The sequence below is a fragment of the Trichomycterus rosablanca genome, chromosome 15 (genome assembly GCF_030014385.1).
Source record: "Trichomycterus rosablanca isolate fTriRos1 chromosome 15, fTriRos1.hap1, whole genome shotgun sequence".
In the NCBI taxonomy this organism is placed as follows: Eukaryota; Metazoa; Chordata; class Actinopteri; order Siluriformes; family Trichomycteridae; genus Trichomycterus; species Trichomycterus rosablanca.
This window is the reverse complement of record NC_086002.1, coordinates 13347533-13356077: the sequence shown is the minus strand read 5'-3', so window position 1 is coordinate 13356077 and position 8545 is coordinate 13347533.

Sequence of the window (8545 nt, the reverse complement as noted above, 5' to 3'; positions counted from 1 at the left end):
TTTTTTTAAATGTCATTTTGACCCATTCCGCAAACATTTGCCAGGTTGGTTTATATCAATCAAGTATTGCTTTTAATCAAGTTAAGGCTTTCTGGCATGTGCACTATTAATTTCCCCATAAATCCCTACCACATGGGTGGTCCCTGCTGTTTAAAAGCATTCACAAGACATATTGCCACATTGGTGGAGAGTTTTTAGTTCTTCTGTAGTCCCGTCAGGTGTATAAGTTAGATATATCTGATCCATAACTTTACCTTCAGTTGCAGTCACTGGCCATGGCCATAACAATAGCCATAGCCCTTCTATTTAATGACTTTAAAGTTCTGAGGATCGGCCTGGCCTAGACAGTATGGCTGTAGATTCATATACGTTCTACTTCTTAATTATTGATTAGTACAGGGGTCAACAACCTATGGCACACGTGCCAAAGCTGGCACGTGAAGCACGTTTGCCTGTATTTCATGCTCAGGGCTGCGCCTTATTAGTTGGATCCGTTAGATCCGTCCTTACACCCTATGCCATATGCTCACTCCCAAACCCAACCATAAATTACTCCACCTTAACCGCCTCCACCTATGGCCAGTTAAGGTTTAGTAATTTATGCTAGTTAAGGTTAATCAAGGTGTTGGAAGTGAGTCAGCTTTCAATTTCATGCAAACTTAGTATAGCATGGTTGCTAAACCTGTAAAAGTAGATGTTCGTTCAATTCAACAAGACTGGACAGATTTGTATGGATTTATTTAACGAAAAGACCGGGCTGTGTGTGCTATGTGTGCCGCCATTTTGAGACAAAGCACCAAAGCTCATTTAAGGATGATGCTGACAAAACGGAATCAATCAAACGAGCAATTTCAAGGTACAAGAAACAGACGAGTGTTCTTCAAAATTTATGATGGTAAAAGTTTACCTCATATACACCACAGATGGATCATCTTTGCAGAGAAAGTCAGGGACAAGGATCACACTGACATGTAAGTTTAATTGATTAATTAATTGGCTATGGTTATGGTTATTAATCGGTTTATATCACATACATAGCAACATCCACAAAGTTGAATCAGTTCATCTGGACACAAGTTTGGTGCAGAGATATGTTTCACCACTCATCCAAGTGACTTCTTCAGTCTGAGCTGGTGGTGAATGACCCAACCTTATATGCAGCCGATTTGCATAACGACCGATCACCGCTCATTGCATAACAATAAAACTTGTGATCAGGTCCATATGCAAATCACAATGACCATTAATTACAATGGCCATGTGTGCCTTTCACACATGATTGGGGTATAGCTCCTATCACGGCGTTGTAAGATTGTGAGAGATGTACTCTCAGGCCCCCTTCCCGGTTCAGGGATGGTCGTTCCCTCTTCATATAGATGGCCTCTTTGACTCCCTGTTCAAACCAGTGTTCCTCCTTGTCAAGGATCTGCAAATCGTCATCATTAAATGAGTGGCCGCTGGCTTGCAGGTGAGTGTAAACCGCGGAGTCCTGGCCAGAAGAGGTTGATCTTCTTACAAGGTTGGTGTATTCACCACCAGCTCAGACTGAAGAAGTCACTCAGATGAGTGATGAAACGTATCTCTACAAAAAACTTGTGTCCAGATGAACTGATTCAACTTTGTGGATTTGTGTACCTGGATTATTGAGCATGCATCAAGAGATACATAGCAACAGTTTGTGTTATATGACGTATTCCATGGCACACTTAGTACTTCATCGTCAATTTATTTAATCGGCACAGAGTACAAAAAAGGTTGCCGACCCCTGGACTAGAAGCTCTGAGTATGTTCAGTGCATTCTCCAGATATTTGTTTTTAATGACTGGATCCCTGACAGCTTTTGAACTCCTGTTTAAATTGTTGACAGTCAATAGTGAGAAACCCCACAAAGAGGTTATTTATCCTTTCTACAGCAAAAGAGCTTGAGCAAAAAAATTTCTTGAACTGGGGCTCAAACGGTGTCAAACGGACTGAACTGTGTACAAATTTCATTGTAGTTTTCATACCAAATTTGCAAGAAATGAGAAAATAAATCATGATACATCAGGACTGTCACTTTAAATTGTTTTTAATAACCACAGTGATTGCGTAGAAAATTGACTTGATTTACATGTCATTCATTTTCTCAAACTCTATCCAAACAGGGTCACGGGTGGGGGAGGCTGGTGTTTGCGCCTATCCCAGCTTTTCAATGGGCACACAGCACACAGTAACACCCTGGACGGGGCACCAGTCCATCCCAGGGCAACTTGATTTACACCATTGCAAAAATTTATTTTTTTCCTGGCAGAAAATAGTCCCACCTGCTCTATTAATGGCTACTTTTGTCTACAGGTTAACTTAAGTGTTTATCACCAAAGCAACTTGTACTTTTATTATACCTCAACTATCCATTTACTGTGGTCGGTTAATTTGTTCTACTTGTACTGTTCCGTTTTATTTTGTCTTGCCTTGTATATTGTGTTTGTTTGTGTGTGTATACGGTACTGCAGTGACAATAAAAGGCCCAACCACAGCTGGACATTAAACGCATATTGGTCGTTATAGGCACAAAAGTGCTGTGTTTTCTGCATTCTGTCTGAAACAGCTGTGAGTTTGTAGTGGGTGTAAAGATTTTCTTCAGTTTATTGGCGCTGAAGTTTAACTGCACTTAGATGTTGATAAAGTGGTTCAGTGTAATAGTTGTGGTGACAGCCTTGTGATCCACTTTTTAAAAAATAGGGTGTCTCAGTATGTTTATATTACTTGGTGACAGCCATAACATTAAAACCACCTCCTTGTTTTTACACTCACTGTCCATTTTATCAGCCCCACTAACCATATAGAAGCACTTTGTAGTTCTGCAATTACTGACTGTAGTCCATCTGTTTCTCTACATACTTTGTTAGCCCCCTTTCATGCTGTTCTTCAATGGTCAGGACCCCCACAGGACCACTACAGAGCAGGTATTATTTGGGTGTTGGATCATTCTCAGCACTGCAGTGACACTGACATGGTGGTGGTGTGTTAGTGTGTGTTGTGCTGGTATGAGTGGATAAGACACAGCAATGCTAATGAAGTTTTTAAACACCTCACTGTAACTGCTGGACTGAGAATAGTCCAACCAAAACTATCAAGCCAACAGCGCCCCATGGGCAGCGTACTGTGACCACTGATAAATGTCTAAAAGATGACCAACTCAAACAGCAGCAATAGATGAGCGATCGTCTCTGACTTTACATCTACAAGGTGGACCAACTAGGTAGAGTGGACAGTGAGTGGACATGGTATTTCAAAACTCCAGCAGCGCTGCTGTGTCTGATTCACTCATACCAGCACAACACACACTAACACACCACCAGCATGTCATTGTCACTGCAGTGCTGAGAATGATCCATCACCTAAATAATACCTGCTCTGTGGTGGTCCTGTCCATTAAAGAACAGGGTGAAAGCAGGCTAAAAAAGTATGTAGAGAAATAGATGGACTACACACAGTAATTGTAGAACTTCAAAGTGCTTATATATGGTAAGTGGAGCTGATAAAATGGACAGTGTGTGTAGAAACAAGGAGGTGGTTTTAATGTTATGGCTGATCGGTGTATACGGGGAAACCCCCACTCCCCCTTTTGCAACAACCTTAATTTATCTGAAATTTGTGTTCATCCAGTCCAAAGAGGGAGGGGTTCCTCAGGGGCCGATGATGGGTCCACTTATGTTTCTACTTACGCAGCTCCAAAATCGACATTTGTGCTCAGGTAGTGACACAATTCTGTGCTTTTAAACTACAGAGAGTCATCATCAAAGACTGACACATGAATACAATAAAAGTGATCCATAACAACCTCTTTTTTTAGTGTTGTTGCACTGCTGTGTGTATCTGATCTGAATACAAGGAAAATCCTCTGTACATTTTCATGAGTAAAAGAAAGAGAAAGAAAAAAAGGATTGAAATGTTGAATCACTTTCTCCCCAAATCATTTCAAGCTCATTTCTGTCTGGTGATTAAATCATGTAGCACTGTCATGCATGTGTTAAATGTTGGATTAACCTTAGTGTTTTTAGGATTGTATCTTGCTGCCTTGTACCTCTTAGGCCCATGTAGGCTGAATTTGTGCTCACCCAGTCAAAAGAACAGTTTTTATTGAAGATATAGATGTTATGAGGCTTTCAATATCAGGGTTATCCATTGAGGTCAGGGCTCTGAGCTCGCCACTGGAGTTCTTCCAAAACAAACTTGTCAAACTTTGTTTTTATGGGATTTGGATGCCACTCATACATCACGTTATATAGCACATCCTACTCTGATCTGTTTAGTCATCACTTCAGAACCGTTCATGGTTTTGCTTCTGGGTGATTTTATATAAGCTCTGGATGTCTAACTGGTATGAGAATATTGTAAAATCCATGGTAGTATCCATGGCTACAGCAGGAGTGCTTTTTGACTGGTTGAACTTCTGCCCACCATATATCCGTATAGTTGTCTGGTGTGTATGTTGAATGATAATTATAACTGGTTTAAAATTTAACAGGTTCTTTTTTTATTCTGGGGAAATCTTAGATCCTTTTTGTTCCTTTTTTATTAGCCTCATATATATTTCAGGACTCTCAACTCTGAATTTTCTTATAAATGAAAAAGTGTATTACTCACCGCTTCTGTTTATAAAAAAACTGCAAGATGTCAAGAAAAATCACCAGGGTTTATTTAAATGTGTCAAACATTTGTGTCTACAGTTTGAAATGAAACAAGATGAACAGGAAAACTCAAATTCAAATGTGACATAATACACAAGAGTGTGGGGTACCACCAGAACGGATGATGGGTCCGTTAATGTTTTTAGTCAAGCAGCCATTTCTGCTCAGGCAGTGACAGAATTCTGTGCAGGGAGGCTTTTAGCCAGACTGGAACCAGCATCCAAGACTGACATGAATGGATTGTTAAAAAACATTGTGTCTCATAACAATCTTGTTTTTTACACCAGTTCCTGTTCAAATCTGAGTTAAATACATTTATAATCCTGTTGAACACACATCAGGGAGGATTAAAGCCCTTAGATTTATTTCAAAGCCCAAGAACAATGGTTTGATTATCTTCAAGCTAATTTGTATCTAACTAATAGTCAACGGGATGTAATGTTTATACAGTTGTGTTAATCATCGTGATTGTGTTAGCTTTGCTAAACTGGTGTTTAGTATTAGACTTGATTGGCTTGTGCTTGGTGTGCTTTTAAGTGCTGTGGGCTTCCATCTTTAAAGTTGCTTCAAGCACATTTCCACTGAGGTTCAGAAACATTTAACGAAGGTGTACACAAGTCTAAATTGCTATGCTAGGTAAAAACAGGTACTGAATGATAATTTCACATGAGCTTGTCACTTAATTAAACAGGTTACCATTATTTTTTTTAAATTATATTTTATCCCCACTCCCCCCCCCCCCAATTTTCTCCCCTAATCTAGTCGTGTCCAATTACCCTGAATGCGTCCTCTATACTGATTCGACTCTTCACCGCTGACTGAGGACGCCTCTCAACTGACATACGCCCCCTCCGACAGACTGCATTTTTCACCTGCACGCGTCGAGTTCATACACTGACGGGCACTGTGTATGGAGGGCCACACCCCCATCAGCATTATTCCTTAGCCCTGTGCAGGCGCCATCAGTCAGCCAGCAGGGGCCGCAGTTGCACCAGTTATGAGGACCTATGATCTGACTTTTTTACCCTCTAACCCTATGAACAACAGCCAATCGTTGTTCATGCAGCCACCCAGCCAGAATACGATGTATTCGAAACCCCAACTCTGGTGCGCTAGCGTACTTTACCGCTGCACCACCTGAGCGGCTACAGGTTACCATTATTATTCAGAACAATTTCTTAGTTTCCTCTCATTTTTAAGTCTTTTGGTCTCACAAACCCCATATGACTCATAAGTATGTGGACTCCTAACTAACAAGTACAGGTGCAAACAGGTACTCGTTTTCTAACAGGTGTAAAAAAAAAAATTCAATAATATGCTTTTACTTTGGTGCCAACAGTCTGGGTTCCTGTTTTGAGCTCGGTGTAGAGGAACTCTAGTGGCTTGCACAGAGCCCTAACCTCAACCTCATTAAATACCTTTGGAATACATTAAAATGTTCATTGTTTTAATTTTTGTAAGCAAAATGGTCAAAAATTTTCACACACACAGCCATGATTTTTGAACAGAATGCCCAAGCTCATGGACAGGTCTTTTACCAAGCATACTTTTTAAATGAATACAAAATGAGCAAGCTTAGCAACTGTTTTATTTGTTTTATAAGAAAAATACAACCTAGGTTAACAGTAAGTGAAATAAGGGAGATAAGAAACGTGAGATAAACATTGGTGCATCTACAGTGTGCAGTATGATTATAGCTACAGTATAATTCCCTGATGTAAGACTGCAGATAAACAGGGGCACCCATTTATTTATTCACCAGCAAGTGAGGTAATTATACAAACAATTAAGTGTGGGGTTCCTCAGGGGCCGATGATGGGTCCACTAATGTTTCTACTTATACAGCTCCAAAATCGACATTTGTGCTCAGGCAGTGAGAACATCGTGTGCTTTTAAACTATAGAGAGTCATCATCATTGACTGACACATGAATACAATAAAAGTGATCCATAACAACCGCTTTCTTCAGCGCTGTTGCACTGCTGTCTGTATCTGATCTGAATACAAGTAAAATCTGTACATTTTCATGAGTAAAGGAAAAAGAAAAAAAGAGTGAAATGTTGAATCACTTTCTCCCCAAATCATTTCAAGCTCATTTCTGTCTGAGATTAATAGTTTACTCATCATAATTAAATCATGTAGCAGTGTCATGCATGTGTTAAATGTTGAATTAACCTAGTATTCTTATATAGAAACCTTGTATTCTTATGTTGCCCTATATCTCTTAGGCCCATGCAGGCTGTGCTTTTAGTAGTGCTTCCAGCTCCAATGTCTCTTAAGGCATATTTCCAACGAGGCTCAGGAACCTTTTGAGGAACCAAAGCAACCTAGAATACTCCAGAACCAGAATTACTGTGATTGTTAGCTTATGTGAATTTAATGCTGCATGCAGGTACATGCAAGGTTCAGGAACCAGTTAATCTTGAAACTGTGGTGTTCTCTTTATTTTGCTTTAATGTATCCGTAATAAAAAGTATATATGTGGTGGAAACCACAGACTTAAAAACGTAATCATTTCTAATTAATCATTAGAAAAACACACGTTTTTAGTCATTTTAGATGTGACGGTTGGTCAGATTGGTCTATTATTTAATTCCAAGTTCGACCAATCAGAGGTGTTTAATGGCAAGCCCCACCCGATTACGCTTTTACCCTATTCATTACAAGATACACTATATTGCCAAAAGTATTCACTCACCCATCCAAATAACTGAATTCAGGTGTTCTAATCACTTCCATGGCCACAGGTATATAAAACCAAGCACCTAGGCATGCAGACTGCTTCTACAAACATTAGTGAAAGAATGGGTCGCTCTCAGGAGCTCAGTGAATTCCAGCCTGGTACCGTAATAGGATGCTACTTGTGCAACAAATCCAGTCATGAAATTTCCTCGCTACTAAATATTCCACTCAGCCTCAAAGTGGTAGGCCACATGAAATGACAGAGCGGGTCAACGGATGCTGAGACGCATAGTGCGCAGAGGTCACCAACTTTCTCCAGAGTCAATCGCTACAGACCTCCAAACTTCATGAGACCTTCAGATTAGCTCTGTGCGTAGAGAGCTTTATGGAATGGGTTTCCATGGTCGAGCAGCTGCATCCAAGCCTTACATCACCAAGCGCAATGCAAAGCATCATGTGCAGTTGTGTAAAACATGCCGCCACTGAACTCTAGAGCAGTGGAGACGTGTTCTCTGGAGTGACGAATCACGCTTCTCCGTCTGGCAATCCGATGGACGAGTCTGGGTTTGGCAGTTGCCAGGAGAACGGTACTTGTCTGACTGCATTGTGCCAAGTGTAAAGTTTGGTGGAGGGGGATTATGGTGTGGGGTTGTTCTTCAGGAGTTGGACTCGGCCCCTTAGTTCCAGTGAAAGGAATTCTTAATGCTTCAGCATACCAAGAGAATTTGGACAATTTCATGGTCCTAACTTTGCGGGAACAGTTTGGGGATGGCCCCTTCCTGTTCCAACATGACTGCACACCAGTGCACAAAGCAGGGTCCATAAAGACATGGATGAGCGAGTTTGGTGTGGAAGAACTTGACTGGCCTGCACAGAGTCCTGACCTCAACCCGATAGAACACCTTCGGGATGAATTACAGCGGAGACTGCGAGCCAGGCCTTCTCGTCCAACATCAGTGTCTGACCTCACAGATGCACTTCTGGAAGAACGGTCAAAAATTCCCATAAACACACTCCTAAATCTTGTGGAAAGCCTTCCCAGAAGAGTTAGAGCTGTTATATCTGCAATGGGTGGGCCGACATCATATTAAACCCTATGGATTAAGAATGGGATTTCACTCAAGGTCTTTTGGCAATATAGAGTATAATGTTATGCTTTGGTAAAAAAAGTTGAACAGAGTTGATCAAAC